The sequence below is a fragment of the Canis lupus genome, chromosome X, assembly GCF_011100685.1.
Source record: "Canis lupus familiaris isolate Mischka breed German Shepherd chromosome X, alternate assembly UU_Cfam_GSD_1.0, whole genome shotgun sequence".
NCBI classification, from domain to species: Eukaryota; Metazoa; Chordata; class Mammalia; order Carnivora; family Canidae; genus Canis; species Canis lupus.
The window spans coordinates 32,249,182-32,271,000 of record NC_049260.1 but is presented as its reverse complement, the minus strand read 5'-3'; the positions used below and the strand labels follow the sequence as shown (position 1 = coordinate 32,271,000).

At 37.8% G+C, this 21,819-nt stretch overlaps 1 protein-coding gene across 2 annotated transcripts in view; it reads right to left on the bottom strand.

Moving 5' to 3' along the window:
• PRRG1 (proline rich and Gla domain 1) overlaps nucleotides 1–21,819 on the bottom strand; it is a 146,190-nt gene that overhangs the window by 61,759 nt on the left and 62,612 nt on the right. The gene's annotated exons all lie outside the window — the stretch shown is intronic.

The window sequence follows — 21,819 nt, the reverse complement described above, 5'->3', positions numbered from 1 at the left end:
GAGCCATGGTAGAAGATAACCTCAAAACAGCAATCTGAGGTCTTGAAGCAGACTTAGGAATTTCTGCTACAATAATTTCTCAACACCTAGCTACAACAGGAAAGGTAAAAAAAAGTTGGGCAAGTAGGTAGGTAACATACCAACTGACAGATGATCACAAAAGGAGATGATTAGAGATGTGCTCATACCTTAAGATTTGAAAGAGCAGAGACCTATTTTGGAGAGGATCATAAGCTTTGACAAAAAAATGAAAGTGGTCTTGCACAATGGTTGGATGTTGACGAAGTTCCCAAACGTGTTAAAACCATCACTGCAACCAAAAAGAAGGTTCTGGTAACTATATGAGGTGGTTTGTAAAGAGAGTATTTCATTACTTTGAACTCAGGCAAAACTATCTTATCATCAAGAAGTTCAAATTATGTATCAAAAATGGATCTAAAAGCACTCTGCATCGGTTAGCAGACATAGATGGACCTATACTTTTCCATGACAACATCTGACCACCATAGGTGGTGAAATCCCAGACCACCATAGGGAATAAATGAATTGGGCCAAGAACTTTTGCCATATCCATCACACTCACCTGACCTTTTGTCAACAGATTACCACCTCTTTCATCATTCAGAACTCTAAGAAACAGAACATTCTCTAATAGAGAACAGTAACTGAAGGATCTGAATAAATTTTAACAATGCTGAATTGGGCAGCCCAGGTGGCTCAGCAGTTTAGCGCCGCCTTTGGCCCAGGGCCTGATCCTGGAGACCCAGGATCGAGTCCCACGTCAGGCTCCCTGCGTAGGGCCTCCTTCTCCCTCTGCCTGTGTTTCTGCCTCTCTCTCTCTCTCCTCCCCCCCCCCCCGTCTCTCTCATGTATGGATAAATAAAATCTTTTTAAAAATGCTGAATATTATAAGTCTATAATAATTGGGGAAATTTATCATTTGGGGAAAGCAGTTACTGCTAACAGTGCCTATTTTGGTTGAGTAAAGCTTTTTTTCCTGAAAAACAAAAATAAATAAATAAAAATAAAAATATAATTTTTTAAAAAAGAGTACTAGCTGGACTTGAAGAAGCATAGAAGATAACAGAGAAACTCTTGATGCATTGAGAAAAGACCTAAAACCTAGTCAGGCCGAAATAAAAAATGCTGTAACTGAGATGCAAAACTAACTGGATGTAATCACAATGAGGATGGAAGTAGCAGAGGAATAAATAGATGATACAGAAGATACAGTTATGGAAAATAATGAAGCTGAAAAGAAGAGGGAAAGAAAACTATTAGATCACAAATACAGACAAGGAACTCAATGATTCTACAAATCACAACAATATCCATATCATAGAAGTTCCAGAAAAAGAAGAGGAGAAGGGGGCAGAAGGTTTATTTGAACAAATTATAGCTGAGAACTTCCCTAAACAGGAGAAGGAAACAGGCACTCAAGTCCAAAAGGCACAGAGAACTCCTCTCAAAATCAATAAAAATAGGTCAACACCAAGACATATCATAGTGAAACTTGAAAAATAAACAAAATTAAAGAGAGAATTCCAAAAGCAGCTAGGGACAAAAGGTCCTTAACATACAGGGGTAGACACACAAAGTTAATAGCAGACCAGAAACTTGGCAGGCCAAAAAACAGTAGTATGATATATATAATAGGCTGAATGGGGAAAACACGCAGCCAAGAATACTAGAGCCAACAAGGCTGTCATTCAGAAAAGGAGAGAAAGGGACGCCTGAGTGGCTCAGCGGTTGAGTCCTGGGTCCTGGGATCAAGTCCCACATCAGGCTCCCAGCTCCCCTGCAGGGAGCCTGCTTCTCCCTCTGCCTATGTCTCAGTCTCCCTGTGTCTCTCATGAATAAATAAAATCTTTAAAAAAAAAAAAAAAAAAAGGAGAGAAAGCATTTCCAAAACAAGCAAAAACCGAAGGAGTTTGTGAACACTAAACCAGCTCTGCAAGAAACATTTAAAGGGGACATTTTGAGTGGGACAGAGAGACCAAAAGAAACAAAGACTAGAAAGGAACTATCAATAGAAACAGTGGCTTTGCAGGTAATACAGTGGCATTAAATTCGTATTTATCAATAATTATTCTGGATGTAGAGGGATTTCAATCTTCCAGTCAAGAGACATAGGACATGAGAATGAATAAAAACAACAACAACAACAAAAAACAAGACCCATAGATACACTGCTTACAAGAGATTCATTTTAGAACCAAAGACACCTCTAGATTGAAAGTAAGGGGGTGGAGAACCATCTATCATGCTAATGGACATCAAAAGGAAGCTGGAGTAGCTAGCCATCCTTTTATCAGACAAACTAGATTTTTTAAAATTCCATTGTATGGATACACCACTTTTTTTAAAAAAAATTATTTATTCACGAGAGACAGAGAGAGAGGCAGAGACACAGGCAGAGGAAGAAGCAGGCTCCACACAAGGAACCCAATGTGGGACTCGATCCCGGATCCCAAGATCACACCCCGAGCCAAAGGCAGATGCTCAACCACTGAGCCACCCAGGTGTCCCGACAAACTAGATTTTAAACCAAAGACTGTAATAAGTAATGAAGGAGGGGACTATATCATAATAAAGAGGTCTATCCAACAAGAAGATCTAACAATTATAAGTATTTATGCCCCCAACTTGGGAGCAGCCAAATATATAAATCAGTTAATAACAAAAGTAAAGAAACTCATTGATAATAATATAATAATAGTAGGGGACTTTAACACGTTACTCAAAGCAAAGTGCAGATCATCTAAACAGCAGATCAACAAGGAAACAAGGTCTTTGAATGACACACTGAACCCGATGGATTTCACAGATATATGCAGAGCGTTTGATCCTAAAGCAGCAGAATACACATTCTTTTTGAATACACATGGAACATTCTCCAGAACAGATCACATACTGGGTCACAAATCAGGCCTCAACCAGTACAAAAAGACTGAGATCATACCAGACATATTTTCAGACCACAATGCTATGAAACCTGAAGTCAAACAGAAGAAAAAATGTGGAAAGACCACAAATACCTGGAGGTTAAAGTACATTCTACTAAAAAAATGAATGGGTTAAGCAGGAAATTAAAGAATAAATAAATACATGGAAGCAAATGAAAATAAAAACATGATAATCCAAAACCTTTAGGATGCAGCAAAGGTAATAGGTATAGTATAAGAGGAAGTATATAGCAAGCAATCTAAGCCTACCTCGGCAAGCAAAAAGAGTCTCAAATACACAACCTTTCACCTAAAGATGGAAAAAGAACAGCAAATAAAGCCCAAAACCGGCAGGAAAAGGGAAATAATACAGATCAGAGAAAAAAAATCAGTGATACAGGGAAAAAAAAAAAAAACCAGAACAGATTAATGAAACTAAGAGCTGGTTCTTCAAACTAATAAAATTGATGAACTCCTAGCCAGACTTATCAAAATGGAGAGAGAGAGAATAAAATCATGAAAGAGAAGAGATCAAAACCAACACCAAAGAAATGCAAACAAGTGTAAGAGATTATTATGAGCAATTATATGCCAACAAATGGGGCAGGCTGGAAGAAATGGGTAAATTCCTAGAAATATATAAACTACCAAAACTGAAACAGGAAGAAATAGAAAATCTGAACAGACCCATAACTAGCAAGGAAATTGAATCAGTAATTTAAAACCTCCCAACAAACAAGAGTCCAGGGCTGGGTGGCTTCCCAGGGGAATTCTACCAAACATTTAAAGAAGAATTAATACTCATTCTTCTGAAGCTGTTCCAAAAAACAGAAATGGAAGGAAAACTTCCAAACTCATTCTATGAGGCCAGCATTACTATGAATCCAAAACCAGACAAAGACCCTACTAAAAAGGAGAATTATAGACCAAAATCCCTGATAAACATGGATACAAAAATTCTTAACAAGATACTTAGCTAATCAAATCCAACAGTACATTAAAAAGATTATTCACCATGATCAAGTGAGATTTACTCCTGGGCTGCAAGGGCGGTTCAACATTTGCAAATCAATCAACGTGATATACCACATTAATAAAAGAAAGGGTAAGAACCATATGATCCTCTCAATAGATGCAGAAAAAGCATTTGACAAAATACAGCATCCTTTCTTGATAAAAGCCCTCAAGAAAGTAGAGATAGAAGGGACATACCTCAACATCATAAAGGCCATATATGAAAGACCCACAACTAAATATCTTCAGTGGGGAAAAACTGAGAGCTTTTCTCCTACGATCAGGAACACAACAAGAATGTACATTTTCACCACTGTTGTTCAACATAGTAAGAGAAGTCCTAACCTTAATGATTAGACAACAAAAAGAAATAAAAGGCATCCAAAATGGCAAGGAAGAGTCAAAATTTCACTCTTCACAAAAGATACAATATTCTATGTAGAAAACCCCGAAGACTCTTCCAAAAAATTACTAGAACTGATGCATGAATTCAGCAATGTCACAGGATATAACATCAACGTACAGAAATCTTTTGCATTTCTATTCACCAATAGGGAAGCAGCAGAAAGAGAAATCAAAGAGACCTAGGAGTAAACCTAACCAAAAAGGTAAAAAAGGTAAAAAGGATGAAAACTATGGAATATTTACTAAAGAAATTGAAGAAGACACAAGAAATGGAAAAATATTCCATGCTCCTGGATTGGAAGAATAAATATTGTTATAACTGTCTATACTACCTTGGGATGCCTGGGTGGCTCAGTGGTTGGGCGTCTGCCTTTGGCTCAGGGCGTGATCTTGGAGTCCTGGGATGAGTCCCACATCGGGCTTCCTGCGTGGAGCTTGCTTCTCCCTCTGCCTATGTCTCTGCCTCTCTCTCTCTCTGTCTCTCATGAATAAATAAATAAAATCGTTTAAAAAAATGTCTATACTATCCAAAGCAATCTACACGTTTAACTCAATCCCTATAAAAATAAGACCAGCATTTCTCACAAAGCTAGAACAAATAATCCTAAAATTTGTATGGAACCAGAAAAGACCCTGAATAGCCAAAGGAATGTTGAAAAGCAAAGCAGGAGGCGTCACAATCCTGGACTTCAAGCTATATTACAAGGCTGTAATCATCAAAAGAACATGGTACTGGCACAAAAACAGACATATAAATCAATGCAACAGAATAGAGAACCCAGAAATGGACCCTCAACTCTATGGTCAACTAATCTTTCACAAAGCAGAAAAGAATATTCAACAGAAAAAAAGACAGTTTCTTCAACAAATGGCGTTAGAGAAACTGGATAGCCACATGCAGAAGAATGAAACTAGACTGATTTCTAACACCATACACAAAGATAAATTCAAAATGGATGAAAGACCTAAATGTATGACAGGAAACCATCAAAATCTTAGAGGAGAACACAGGCAGCAACCTCTCTAACCTCTGCTGCAGCAACTTCTTGCTAGACAAGTCTTCAAAGGAAGGGAAACAAAAGCAAAAATGAACTATTAGGACTTCATCAAGATAAAAAGCTTTTGTACAGCAAAGGAAGCAGTTGACAAAACTAAAAGACAACCTACAGGATGGGAGAAGATATTTGCAATGTCTTATGAAATAAAGTGCTAGTATCCAAAATCTAGAGAGAGCTTATCAAACTCAACACCCAAAAAAACAACAAATCCAGTCAAGAAATAGAAGACATGAACAGACATTTCTCCAACAAAACCATACAAATGGCCAACAGTCACATGAAAAAATGTTCAACATCACTTGGCATCAGGAAAACACAAATCAAAACCACAATGACATACCACCTCACACCAGTCAGAATGCCTAAAATGAACAACTCAGGAAAGGACAGATGCTGGTGAGAATGTGGAGAAAGGGAACCCTCTTACACTGTTGGTGGGAATGCAAACTGGTACAACTGCTCTGGAAAATGGTAGAAGTTCCTCAAAAATTTAAGTATAGAGCTACCCTATGATCCTGCAATAGCACAGCTCAGTATTTATCCAAAGGATACAAACATAGTGATTCAAAGGGGCACATAAACTCCAATGTTTATAGTTGCAATGCCCACAATAGCCAAACTATGAAAGAGCCCAGATAATCCATCAACAGATGAATGGATAAAGAAGAGGTGGGGTATGTGTGTGTGTATTGATATTGGAATATTACTCAGCCATCCAAGAGTGAAATCTTGCTATTTACAATGATGTGGATGGAACTATAGGGTATTATGCTAAATGAAATAAGTCAGAGAAAGACAAATACCATATGATTTCACTCATATGCGGAATTTAAGAAAGAAAATAGATGAACATAATGGAAAAGAAGGAAAATGAAATTAAGATAAAAAGAGAGGGTGGCAAACCATAAGAGACTCTTAACTACAAAGAACAAACTGAGGGATGCTGGAGGGAAAAGGGTTGGGGGATAGGGTAACTGGGTGATGGGCATTGAGGAGAGCATTTGTTGGGATGAGCACTGGGTGTTATATGTAGTTGATGAATCACTAAATCCTACTCATGGAACCAATACTACACTATATGTTAACTAACTTGAATTTATGTTATAAACAAACTAACAAATAACTAACTAATTTTAAAAAGTGAAAGAAGATACCACCCAGAGTAAGAATCTGACCAGCAGGAAAGATATAGATAGTTATGTCTGTCATATATTAGGGAATAGGAAGTTGTGGCAGGTCCTCATCAAAGCAATTTGGAAATCTAATGGATGATACCAGACTTAGGAGTTTTTCAATGTGAAAATAAAATAAAGGGGAAGGTAGCAGCTTAGACCTATAGGATAAGATCAGACTATCTTTTCCTAAAACACTGGGTATTTCCCATGATGCAAGGTCTTATATTTGGACTTCAAGAAGTAAGGCACTGATGTTTATAACTAGAGTTGATCATTTTCCTCTGCCTCCTTCTCATCCAAGGGTGAGTCAGTCCACAGCTATCTGGAATCATTTGTATGCCTGCATCAGAGAGTAAATGATATGACAAATATACAGAACATAAATTTATTTGTAGAATACAACACTGAGGTGTTATTCAAACATGTACTTTTCTCGTTAGATGAAATAAAGGAAAACCTAAACTGTTTTCTTTAGATACAGTTAGAAAACATCCTTACTGGGACACCCGGGTGGCTCAGAGGTTGAACATCTGCCTTCGGCTCAGGGTGTGATCCCGGAGTCCTGGGATTGAGTCCCACATCGGGCTCCCTGCATGGAGCCTGCTTCTCCTGCCTATATCTCTGTCTCTCTTTCTCTGTGTCTCTCATGAATAAATAAATAAGATCTTTAAAAGAAAAAAAGAAAGAAAACATCCTTATTAAGGAAATATTTAAAATCTAAGACTGATACATACATGACTACTATATATTTATTTAAAAATGTGAACTACTTTTTCATAACTTCAATATAAATAGCTCTCACCTATGCCTTCTCTTCAAATAAAAGAATAAAAGTAAATGAGAATGGCTCAAGTAACTAAATTACAGCCTTAAGCAAAATATGTAGTTGTAGAATATACTTCTTAATGTATCGTAGGATACTAAAATTGATGTTTCAATGCCAAAAATCTTTAAAGTGTAATCATGTACAAAAATTTGCTGAAAAACAGCAGACAATAAGGCCTGCAAATTAAGGATCACCTTCGAAAAATGTCTACTCCAATTATCTAATCAGTTCTCTCACATGTGTCTGATTTCACTGAAGGAGCCACTATTTAATGTTGCCAATATTTACATTTTTCTTTTAAGTAAACACAATTCTTTTTCTTAAGACCTACTTACTGAATACAGACAATGTACAAGGAGATCATGACAAGAAGTCTAATGCAAAAATGTCCATGGCAGATGCTCTTTGAGGTCAGAAGGCAGGCATAACTCTACTGGGTAGATATATTTGGGGGTGGGAAAGTAACCTGGCGGAGAACCTCTGAAAATTTTTGGGTTGGCCTTTTAAGGATTGTTAGGAGCTGGACAGGCAAAGATGGTGAGGAAAGACATCTTAGAAAAACAAAACATTGAGTGAGGGCTTCAAATTGAGTAAAGCAAGGGACATAAATAAGGTACAGTGAGCTTGGTCAATAGGGTCAGAGTATAAGATTCAAAATAGGAGGAGTGGAAAATGAAACTGGAAATGGGGACCAATAGCCATGCCATGGAGGCACTTACTGTTAAAATATTCAAACTATTTGGTAACATTCAAGATTTTGGACCACTACTTCATTACCTAGAAAAATGTATAAATACAACAGAATTGTGTGTAGGCTGAAGAGAAAACGGAGGGATAAGGGCCAGGTAAAAAAGCCACTTGCAAGAAACCGGATTAAGAAATAATGGGCAGCCCGGCTTAGTGGTTTAGCACCACCTTCAGCCTGGGGCATGATCCTGTCAACCCGGGATGGAGTCCCTGCATGGAGCCTGCTTCTTCCTCTGTCTCTGTCTGTCTCTCTCTCATGAATAAATAAATAAAATCTTAAAAAGAAAAGAAAGAATGAGGTCATACATTTGAATGGTGGCAAGAGGATTGGAAAGAAGGGGAAAGATATGGCTATTGGGTGATTTCTTTGGCCACTACACCCACCATGCACCTTATCCCTCAAACCAAATCTTACTGTTCACCATTTCTTTGATGCCGCTCTAATTCTGTACCTAATATTTCCTCTGCCTAGTGAACTCCTATTCCATCTGGATGTGACAGCCTCTAAAAACATCCCCCACATTCTACTACCCACTTCATTAGACAGAGGTGCTATAGACTTCCAGTATTTCAGCATTCCTCAATTACAGCAATTAATTAAACTGTATTATAATTTTTGGTATGCCTACCTAAAGAGGTCCATATATTATTATTATTATTTTGATCCAGTCTGTCTTGGTAAAGAACTTGGTAAGAATAGGATTCAGTAAGTGTGGAATCAATAAAAAGGCAGAATGGGAGGAACTTGAAGACTAACTGACTAGAAGCTGGGAAACCATGGACTGTGCCTTGAATTATGAAATAGCACCACAAACACAATATATAATTGTGAAATAAATACATTCACAGCAAAGTTTCTAATAAGACAGCACTTAAATATCCTTTCTAGCAAGAGAAACTATCTTTTGAAATGTGTAGAAAACTTCTATCTGTGCTCCCTTTTGGAGTAACATTTTTTGTTCTGAAAGAACCATCTAATTTCCCCTAATAGTTATATAGAAGTGGAGTAGTTAGACACATACTGTTTTTGGGAAGAGGGCATAGCCAGGTACTTTTTGGCTTGGCAAGGCACTAGCACATTGGTATCCAAAGTGTGTACCGAGGGCCCCTGGGTGCTGCAGCAAATTCATGGAGAATGTGCCAATATTTTATATTTCTGAAGGAAATGCATGGATATTCAACATCTGTTGACCACACAAATTACCAACTTAAAGTAGTTAATAGTTTTATTACTACATATTTCTATACTCATTTCCTTTGTGAAGCTGAATTTTCAGCTGTGATTTAAAAATTATGCTGTGTGAAAAATCAATATGGAACAAGAAATGGAGGTGGCAGTATCCAATCTGATTTCAAGGTTTGAGAAGTTGTGTAGTGCCCAACAGGCACCTATATCCTATGCACAGCTATTTAAGATTGAAATAAAAATATTTCTTTCTTTCAATTTAAGTATATTATATTTTCAAATGGCTACTAAGCTATCAGGATATAAATACTTATTAAGTTATTTGGACCTAATTACTTAATAAATAGAATTATTAGGTACTTCTTTTGGCCTATGGCTGCTATGAAAAAAATCACGGGGACACTTAAGAGTACCATAAACTCAGAAAGTAGGAGACGCCTGCCCACAGGTTCTGCAGAGAGATGGAATCTTGCCACTGCTCTCCCAAATCTATTTGGCACTTCAAGCTTAAATGGGCTGGGAAGTTCCTTCTCTGAGGAAGGAAATCAAGATCCTTTTGAAGGTTCAAAGTTACAGAAACCTGTCATATGGGTTACTGTAGCCCTCATAAGAGTTATAGGTAGCAAGAAAAGAATACTATGTAGTTCTCCTAGTCACATCACTCAGGTGTAGATTATACTAAGTTAGCTCTTCCTTAATTAGCCACTCTGGTTCTATAAGCTTGCCTGTAGAAGAGACCAGGAGTATAAAAACTGAAACAACAAGGTCATTAAGTAGTTGAAACACTGGGAAATCAGGCCTACTGTATTATGCAGTGGGCAGAGGTAAGGGAAATGCTAAATAGAAAGGTGCCCTTTTCTTTTCCCAGAACTGATGGAAATTACTACCAGCCCAGCTAGGCAACTTATTTAATTACGGTAGTGATTTCTTTAGTGTACTTGGAACTGTTCTGGGTACCAAAATGCCCGCTTTAGGTGCCCTGGTTTTGATATAAGACTATGTACTAGGAACAGTAGCAAGAATATCAAGAGTAACATAATGGGAACTTTGCATAATTAATCCAGCATTCTGTTATCTTTTCTTCAGTGCAAGAGTCAAGACCTACTCTTCTATACCTAATATGCATTCCTACAGTTCTTGAATTACCCATGGGAACAGGGTTGGTCAGGGAAGGAAGAAAGACATTCTTGTATTACCAGGGACTGTGGTTGTTTGAGAAACAAATGTGATCTCACTGGTATCCCAAGGTCAGTGGTGCACATCAGTTCCACATTTAGAAAGTAAGAAAAAGTTGTTAGAGCAAACATCTATGTGAGAAAAGCAAAAACCCTAAGCTTGCTTTCTTCCATCTATAAGACTGGAATAATAGCACCAATCTCATAGTTTTAAATGAGTTAATATACATTATGTACTTTACTCAGGGCTTGGCAAAGAATGAATACTCAATAAATAGTAGTGTGACTTGTCATCATCATGATGGCAGTTATTACATAAAAGGAAAAACGAGATCTGCCAAACTGATAATAAAAATATCCTCAGAAAATACAGAACGAATAAGGATCAGGTTAACTTGCAGTGAGTCTGTGTGTTCAATTCTAGGGATGCCTGGGAGTTTGGTCTCCTTGCTGAAGTTTAGGATGAAATATACTAGCTTTATAAGGTGCTGTATTAAATCTGAAACTCCCCTGGAGGCACTCTGTACTAGTTTAGATTGTTTATTGAAAATGTATAGATTGATGGTTTGCGTCTGACTTAATTGATTATGCAGTCTATTTTCAGCTATATGACCAGTAGAATATCAAAGATTCTCAGTGAACTTGTGCCTTGGCTCCCCTGGAAACAAGGTTATCTTAGACATATCTCGGTGGGTCATAATTAGAAGACAAAGTGTGTCCTGTGCAACTAAAAATTGCCTTAGCCATTTTTGTCCTGCTGCACCATACCTTTAGCCACTATTAAAGCCTTATGAGAATTTCATAGGTTCTTTTAATTATCTAATGCTGGGGAGCAGCCACAATATACTTTGATGATTAATAAATATTTGGGAGATAAGAGATTTTAAGATTTCAGAAATTCTTTAAACTGTAAATTAAGGGGCAGCCCAGGTGGCTCAGTGGTTTAGCACCACCTTCAGCCCAGGGTGTGATCCTGGAGACACGGGATCGAGTCCCACGTCAGGCTCCCTGCATGGAGCCTGCTTCTCCTTCTGCCTGTGTCTCTGCCTCTCTCTCTCTCATGAATAAATAAATAAAATCTTTTTTTAAAAAATAAATAAAATGTAAATTAAGGTCTATTTCTGGTCCTTATAAGGATCTGATATTTGTAACAAAATCATAAGGAAGCATCCAATAACTTATATGCTTACTGTTATTAACTTAAAGCTTGATCAAATATTCTGTATTCTGACAGCCTATTATCATTAGAATTTTAACAATAGACCACAAAAAAAGATCTTAGGAAGGCTAGAATAAGAAATGAAAATTATACACGATATATATATATATATATGTGTGTGTGTATATATATACAGAGATATATATATATATAAAGAGAATCAAGAGTAGGTACAAGAATACTGAATACTGATTCACTATTCTTTGCATAATTGCTGGATTAATTATGCAAAGATACTGAATAATTATTTTCTATTCATTTTTAGGTTATCTGATAGTTCAGGTAGCTATTCAATATTTTAACTGATCATTACGGATATTAATAGCAACATATCATTTATGCAGAAAATACTCAAATCTCATAAACTTAGAAACAAGAGATGACCAAGGTCTTGAATTACAATTTATCTTACGCTTTACCTACAGGAAGCCCCAGCTCCCTTAGACACATCAAGGATCAACTCATGCACCCCTCATCCACGAGCCTGGCTATGAAACTTGAATGCCTCACTGCACATTACAACTGAAAAGTAGAAGGGGCAGGGGTGGGCTGAATTACATCAACATACTGAGAAAACAAGAAGTGAAAGCTGATTAATCTGAAGGCAAAGGAAGAGAGACAGAAGGCCCTTTGAGGGTTATCTGGAATACGCTTTAAGTTCCCCCTTCCCCCTACTAACAACTCCCAAAGCTGTAGGCATCAGTGATTATGTTTATAATGATGAACCTGTCACAAAGAAAGGACCATATGATGTTCAGGATATTGTTTAGGAAGGAAGTAGATGATATCTGTTTTAGAACTGTTTCTATAAATATACTTTTTAAAAAGTTTTTTTTTTAAGATTTTATTTATTTTACAGCAAGAAAGTGAGAGCACAAGCATGGGGAGTGGCAGGCAGAGGGAGACGGCGAAGCAGGCTCTCACTGATCAGGAAGTCCAAAAGCGGGAAAAGCGGTTGGGTGGCTGCCTTCCGCTCGGGTAGTGATCCCGGGATGCGGGACACGGGCTCCTGGGAAGAGTCTGCTTCTTCGTCTGCCTATGTCTCTGCCTCTCTCTCTCATATCACTCGTGAATAAATAAATAAATATTTAAAAAAAACAAAAAAATTGTGCAAACTAAAAAGATGCCATTTGGACAATCTTCCTATTTCTTGATAAGGTGGGAAAAAAATAAAGTATTTCCCAATTGTATTTCACCACTGTAACCTGTATGTAGAACTTAAAGGTTAATTTTTTCATAGGGGGTAGGTTTTATAATTCAGAATTTGTTGTATAGTGGTATTCATGTACCCAACCAAGATGTCACAAATGTACAACTTAGCTAGAATGGCATGTAGTATATATATGTTTTCATGGGAATTAGGGAGCTGAAGCCCATTTGAGAACTCCTATATTTAAAAAATTAATTTGAAATTACAGGACTAAACTAGTGAGAGTGGGTAGTCTCAGGGTTTGAGAGAAGAAATTATTATTAATATCTTTACTATCCTTGAGCTGCTGCTTAAGGACAATGTGGTGGTTATGATCATTACCTAACACTTAAAAAATCTTTGTGCTTCTAGAGGTATGTGACAAAATGCCAGATGATAACAGGTTTCCAGGAATAAGTGTGGAACAAATGCCAGAAACGGATTTCTGAGAAAACAACAGAGATAATGAAGGTCTAGAAAGTCAATATTCTTTAAAAACAAAACAAACATGGGTCTATCAGAGTGAGTCTTACTAACTCAATATGGTTTTCTTTAAAGCCAAATTTAATAACATATATTCAGATGTCCCTTGTCCAATGATTTTATGCCTAATAAGAAATAATGAGATACAAAGAAAAAGATATCTAATAGATAATGGAGGTCTAATAGATGGTCTCAAAAAAAAAAAAAAAGGCGGCCAAATTTTCTTTGAAGGAAATTTTACAATTTATAGCTCCTTCTTATTAAAGACTCTTTCATGAAATGGTAGGTGGCAGCAATCAAGTTACTAGTGAGCATAAGACTTGATTTAAAGATATGACACTCTAATACATGGTATTTATGGATGAGGGGGGTACACCTTACCCACAGGAAATACAGAATTAGCAAATGGTCTAACATATACAAAATTAAGCACACAATCAGGTAGAATCATCAAAACAAAAGAATTCCAAAACAGTATTTCTCCTGTCATTAGTGCCTCGATCATATCAGCGAGAGTATCATGTGTCTTAGTGTTTATAATTCTTAGAACCATAACAGTTTCATTTTAGTTTATGGACCCTATCTACACTGATTATAGTTCTGTCCCATATGGAAGAATATGGAAATAACTATAACTGATAATGGCCATTTGATGGGGAAAAAAAATAGCCAGTTGATGCTGAGTTGCAGAACTCAGCAAATATGAAATATGGGGATCCTTGGGTGGCGCAGCGGTTTGGCGCCTGCCTCTGGCCCAGGGCGCGATCCTGGAGACCCGGGATCGAATCCCACGTCAGGCTCCCGGTGCGTGGAGCCTGCTTCTCCCTCTGCCTGTGTCTCTGCGCGCCTCTCTCTCTGTGACTATCATAAATAAATAAAAATTTAAAAAAAAAATATGAAATATGGTTTTAAATACCTAACTCAAAAAAAAAATACCTAACTCTATGTTATAGTGAATGCTTTATGACTTGTCAACATAGATAGTATGATATTACCTATGTGATAGTTAGCTGTAATCTAGACTCTAGGAGTAGATAATTGTCCTAATAGAACATGTTCTACAGTTAATAAAAAAGCTACATTCCAGAGGTGGCTATTCAGATAGTATTCAAAGAGAGCACTTGGCTACCTTTTTTTCCTGCCACCAAGAGCAGAGCATAACAGGTTTAAGAAATGGAGTCTCGGGGATCCCTGGGTGGCTCAGGGGTTTAGCGCTTGCCTTTGGCCAAGGGCATGATCCTGGAGTCCCGGGATCGAGTCCCACGTCGGGCTCCCGACATGGAGCCTGCTTCTCCCTCCTCCTATGTCTCTGCCTCTCTCTCTCTCTCTATGTCTATCATAAATAAATAAATAAATCTTAAAAAAAAAAAAAAAGAAAGAAAAGAAATGGAGTCTCTCTGACAAATCTGTGCCTTTGTTAATTAGCACATGGACTTCAGAAATGACTTTTCAGGGCACCTGGGTGGCTCAGTGGTTGAGTGTCTGCTTTTGGCTTATGTCATGATCCCGGGGTCCTGGGATAGAGTCCCGCATCGGGCTCCCTACATGGAGCCTGCTTCTCCCTCTGCCTATGTCTCTGCCTCTCTCTCTTTCTCCTCTCTCTGTCTCTCATGAATAAATAAATATTTTTTTAAAAAAGAAAAAAAAAAAAGAACCAGGGCTATACCTTGGTTTCCAGAATTATATCATGCTCTCCTTTAGACTCAAATTACTTCTACGCAAAACATCATAATAGGTGAATTATGGATTGTCTCTAAAGATTTACTTTCCTTTATTTTAAATCAGTGGTTCTCAGCCCCAGGGCAATTTTGCGCCCCTAGGAAACATATTAGCAATGTTTGGATATGTTTTTGGTTGTCACAACTTGGAAAGGAAGGAACTACTAGCATCTAGTGTGGAGAAGACAATGATGTTGCTAAACATCTTAGAACACACAGGACAGCACCCCCACACACATACAGAGAATTATTCAGTCCAAAACGTTAACTGTCACTCCTAGATACACATCTCAAAGAACTGAAGACAGATATTCAAACAAAAACTAGTATAAAAATGTTCACAGCAGCATTACTTACCAAAGGGCGGAAACGACCCAAATGTCCATTAACTGATGAACAGATCATCAAAATGTGGTATATTTATACAGTGGAATATTATTCAGCCATAAAAGGGATAAGGTACTAATACTAGTACAACATGGATAAGCCTTAAAAAAATGAAAAAAGCCAGACACAAAAGGTCATATACTGTATTAGTCCCTTGGTATGAAATATCCAGAATAGGTAAATCCATAGAGAAAGGGAGAGGGAGGAATGGAGACCGACTGCTTCATAAGTCTGGGGTCTCCTCTGGAGGTGATGAAAATTTTTGGAAATAGATAGTTGCATAAAATTGTCAATGTACTGTCACTGAGTTGTACACTTTAAAATGGTGAATTCTATGTTATGGGAATTTTGCCTCAAATGAAAAAAATGTCAACGGTGCAAACCTAATTTATGTACCAAAGGTTATTTTCTTGTTAAATAGATAAAAGGCAGAGAGGATTGGGATCCCTGGGTGGCGCAGCGGTTTGGTGCCTGCCTTTGGCCCAGGGCGCGATCCCGGAGACCCGGGATCGAATCCCACATCGGGCTCCCGGTGCATGGAGCCTGCTTCTCCCTCTGCCTGTGTCTCTGCCTCTCTCTCTCTCTCTCTCTCTCTGTGACTATCATAAATTAAAAAAAAAAAATTAAAAAAAAAAAGGCAGAGAGGATTATATCAAAGACAAAAAGCATCAAGCACTATAATGAGGGTTTTTTTTTTTTTTTTTTTAAAGTAGCTTGACCCTTAAAAAGTTACCTCATTTTCCTAGTGGAAAAGACTTGCCAGGAAAAAATAATGGCTGCTGTCAACCCCAAGCAGATTTGTATTACTGTTATAAAATTATGAAGATGAAGGTTTACGATAAATTGGTGACATCATCTAAACTGCAGAGGCATGAATATGCTACTGTAATAAAGAGACTCTGAAATTTAATACAGGCCAAAAAATGAAATAATTAATTGGCTTTAAATGTGTGCCTTTACTTGAACTATAAACCAGGGAGCTGTCTAATAAAATTAGACACTACATTAAGAGACAGTCACTTTACAAGGCTTGTCAGTTTGAATGTTCATTCCCTGTTTGAAAATATAGAGCTGTATGCTCAAAGTTAAAGTTTAGGATTGGCCTCAACTGAGCAGTAGTTCAGCAGTGAATCAAAGAGCTTAGAGATTTACTGTGGTAGCTCTAAACCATCGTTCCTTCCACTAAGTCTTGATAAGTGGGGGAACATGTTTGTGTTTCTCGGGATAAAGGAGCCAAGTATATCCAGGGACTCAAAGAAATTATGCTGGCACAATGTTGCTGTTTTTTTAAAGCACAACAATATTTTCGTGGCTACCAGAACATCAAGGACATTTCATTAGGTATTACAAAACGAAGATGGAAACTCACTTTTCAGATTCAGATCTTAAGAAACCCAGGTTTTCTTCTAGGCTAGGTAAAAGATATTTCCAAAGACTAAATACTGGAAGAGGAGAAACAAAATATGCTAAGCTACATTATTTGAATTATTCTCCACAAATAAAGACCTGTCTACTTGCCATCATTCATCTATTCCCAATATTGTTTTCTATACAATGAAGCAAAATTAATCATTTTTTAAAAAGATTTTATTTATTCATGAGAGACAGAGAGAGAGAGGCAGAGACATAGGCAGAGGGAGAAGCAGGCTCCATGCAAGGAGCCCGATGTGGGACTCGATCCCGGGACCCCAGGATCATGCCCTAAGACAAAGGCAGACGCTCAAACACTGAACCACCCAGGCGTCCTGCAAAATTAATCCTTTTGAAGATTCATGGCTAAATATTATTCCCATTTTGTAAAACAGGTGTAGGAGCATCTTGTGGATAGCTATTATTGAGACAACACAATAAATTTCCTCCAGGAGCTCTGTTCTTAAGGTAAAGACAGTGAAATTAGCAATCAATAACTATATATTTGGCTAATAAATATCATGAATTGCTGCTCTAGCACTTAGAACATGCAGTGTGTTCTGATATAAAAAAATTCACGTGGAAAACAGGTACAACCTAAAAATCAAATCCTACTCAAACTTTGTAACAAAACAGGGGCACCTGAGTGGCTAAATTGGTTGGGTGACCAACTCTTTCTTGGTTTCGGCTTGGGTCATGATCTCCGGGTTGCGAGATTGAGCCCTGCATTGGGGTCTGTGCTCAGGGGAAAGTCTGCTTGGATTCTCTCTCTTCCTTCTCCCTCTGCCCCTCCCCACCCCACACTCTTCTCACTCACTCTCTCTCTAAAATAAATCTTAAAAGAAAAAAAAAAAACATTGTAACAAAACAGTAACTCCCAAAATCTTCAGCAAGAAAAATCCCAAGAAATTGCTTTGTGGAGTATTGAGACTTTTGTCATTTTGTCATGAATATACCAGTTGCTCAGAGGGTGGGGGGATGAAAAGATAGAATAAAGTTGTAATTTCCATCTGAAGGTGATAAATACTCTAGTATTATGTTTATAATATTTTGTGAGCCTATATATATATATATATATATATACACATTTATAAAATAACATTCTCTTCTGTGTAAAAATATTAATTCTCCACTAAAATCTTATACATGATTTTATTTCTACATGCTGTTCCTTTTTTTAATAGCATCTCCCCTGTTGTCTCCTACTATACTGGTGTTCAATAATGCATTCCATTCTTCCTGTTAAGAAAAACCACAAAGACAAAAACCTATCAATCAGTAAGTGGTGTTTTAGACCCCTTACTTTAGGTACCCTGCACTGTGGGTTGTGTCTCCCACTGCTCAGAAGACATATTTGAGGCATTCCATATCTGATACATGTGTTTTAGCTGTTAACATAAATGGTGATTAACAGTGAGCCAATTCCTTTTGTCCATGGGGGACTGTCCAGTCCCCCATGTTGCAAGAAGTATATGAACATCATTGTAAGTCTTAGAAAGTATTTTCTTCCATACCTATCAAATCAACAGATAGCTCCTAAGCTTTTAATTGACTTTATACACTACTAATGACTTGGGAAATCAGAACACGATCTGTTGGAAGAAAGGAAAAAACTGCATAGGACATAAGGAAACCTAGGTTTGCATTATGGTTCTCCATTTTATAGGCTATGGAGTTTAGATAAGAAATTCTCTCATGAGGGGATCCCTGGGTGGCTCAGCAGTTTGGCACCTGCCTTCGGCCCAGGGCGTGATCCTGGAGTCCTGGGATCGAGTCCCACGTCGGGCTCCCAGCATGGAGCCTGCTTCTCCTTCTGCCTGTGTCTCTGCCCCTCTCTCTCTCTATGTCTATCATAAATAAATAAATAAATCTTTAAAAAAAAAAAAAGAAAGAAAGAAATTCTCTCATGACCCTCAGTTTTATAATATACAGAATGAAGATAATATCTCTATTTACATCATAGGGTTCTCTTATAACTCAAATAAGATAATGTATGAGAAAGGTCTAAGTTATGAAGTATTCCACAGATAATCGTTGATATCAAAATAATTATATATTTTTATATAAATTGATTTTTTATTGGTGTTCAATTTGCCAACATATAGAATAACACCCAGTACTCATCCCATCAAGTGCCCTCCTCAGTGCCCATATAATTATATATTCTTAAAAGTCCTAAATAGAAAGCTGTAGCTCAGAACTCAAATATATGTAGTAAGTGAGATTTCAATGATACATAAAATGAACACTGATGGTGGTCTAATAAAAAATTAAATACACAAGTGTGAAAAAGATACACAAGTGTGTTCTCATCCTCTCACCAACATTTTTAAGACTTGGCTTATAATTTTTTCATGTCACATAAAAGAATGATTCATCTAATACATATTAATAAATAATTTCTTCATCCAGTATCAAAGAATATACTAAAAGAAATTCACACCAATATTAATTTTAACTTTTTACTTACACTGCATGGTTTTCCAGCTGTGTTTTGTTTTCATGCCTCCTCATTAATGAGGCTAATGCCATGTCTTTGTGATATTTTCCTCTGCTGTCCCTTTGTATGACACATTGAGCTATGTTTGTGAGAATCTTTGCCAAATCCAGTAAAAACTTCATTGTACGATGCCAGAAGAGAAAAAAATTACTGCATAGTAACATCTTTTTTTCCCTACTAACAGTGATAGCAATTAGCAAGTGAAATCAAGCAAGCTAAGTAAAGCAGAGAGAGTAAAAGATAGAGTCTTTGAGATTCAGGATGTTAAGGATGCTTTTAAAGTGGTCAACACAAAGAGTCAAAATGCTATTATAAGCTTCCATGTGTTTGTAAAGTAGCATTTTTTGGAGTAATTTCCTTTTTTTTTTAAATTTTTATTTATTTATGATAGTCACACAGAGAGAAAGAGAGAGAGAGGCAGAGACACAGGCAGAGGGAGAAGCAGGCTCCATGCACTGGGAGCCCGATGTGGGATTTGATCCCGGGTCTCCAGGATCGCGCCCTGGGCCAAAGGCAGGCGCCAAACCGCTGCGCCACCCAGGGATCCCTGGAGTAATTTCCTTATCACATCTCTGGATTGGAAATATGCCCATCCTCACAGATAACATTACCATGCCCTATCCTGTAACAAGAACTCCGATTATTTGCCTAACCATTTTTTTTTTTTTAAGATTTATTCATGCATGAGACACACAGAGAGAGAGGCAGAGACATAGACAGAGGGAGAAGCAGGCTCCCTGTGGGGAGCCCAATGCGGGACTCTATCCCAGGACCCTGGGATCACGACCTGGGCCAAATTGACCATTTAAACAAAGACTTGCTGAAGCACCTTTTAGTATATGTGCTGCCAAAGCGAGCACGGTGAAGCACCTTTTAAAGTAAGCTCCTAATGATCTCCTTGCTAATGACCTGATGATCATTCTGAAAAGGAAGAGAGGAAACAATAAGGAATGTATTGCTCTCCATGCAGCTTCTAGGTGTGGTCATGATGAAATCCAACAATCCAAACATTCTCCAAATCCACCTGAAGCTTGAGTTTAGGTGAGGACCAAGCCACAGAGTGTTGCTCTGGAAACTTCTGTTTACAGTTGCTTTGGTTAGGACTTGGAATGGATTAGTCCCAGAACGTTCACCAGTTGTTTTCAAATTTACTTTTTTTTTTTTTTTTTACATTTCTAAACTATCAGGAGATTGGTGTATTTTGTGGATGTTGGGAAAGAACCAGAATCCCTGGGGCTAATCAATCCCCAAGGAAATCACTGGAAAAAACAAGCAAAGTTTGACTCAACAAGATTCAGGAAGAAATTTTCCATGATTGATCCATAATCCTTGGTGCTGCCTACCAGGGACCATACTAAGGTGCGGCAAGCAAAGTACCTAGAGCATGAAACATAAAGAGGCAACTCTTTGTCACTTGCACAACCCTAGTCCCAGCCCTGTGGCCTACAGAAACATCTGATCAAATATCTTCATTTTAACTGTTAAAAGAACCAATGGGGACGCCAGGGTGGCTCAATCAGCTAAGCAGCTGACTCTTGGCTCAGGTCTGATTTCAGGGTCATAGACTGAACCCCACATCAGGCTCTGGACTCAGTACAGAGTCTACTTAGGATTCTCTCTCTCCTTTTCCCTCTGCCCTTCGTCCTGCTTGTACATGGATGCTGTCTCTCTCTCTCAAATCAGTAAAGCTTTTTTTTTTTTTTAAAAAAAGAATGAGTGAGAATAAACTTCTTCAATAAGGACAGCAATGAGCAAATTCTACTACTCTCTTCTACATACTTTAGAGTCCTCAACATACTTTTATATATATCATTACATTATGCCAACCATAATTCCCCGAGGCTACAAGTGCAGAGACAAGTGCACTTGAGAGATGGACAAGCAAATGTAGGGGAACTCTAGGATTTGATCAAGGTTGTAGAAGTAGAATTTGAATTCAGGCCTCTGACTATGTCCACTATACTACACTAAGTCCCCTTCTGAGGTCCTTTATGCATCTGGTTTTACTGTCTATTTTTTTTTTAATTTTCTTTTTAAATTTTTATTTATTTATGATAGTCACAGAGAGAGAGAGAGAGGCGCAGAGACACAGGCAGAGGGAGAAGCAGGCTCCATGCACCGGGAGCCCGACGTGGGATTCGATCCCGGGTCTCCAGGATCGTGCCCTGGGCCAAAGGCAGGCGCCAAACCGCTGCGCCACCCAGGGATCCCTTTACTGTCTATTTTGATTAGGATTATTTATGAAGTCACTGGTGGCTGGTTAATATTAACAACAAAATGACCTTGAATTTGTCTATTGTCTACTGCCCATAAATAGCTTTATGAGAAAGAAAAAAAAACAAAGAAATTCATCCAATGGTTCTTAATGCCAGGCTTTAACAT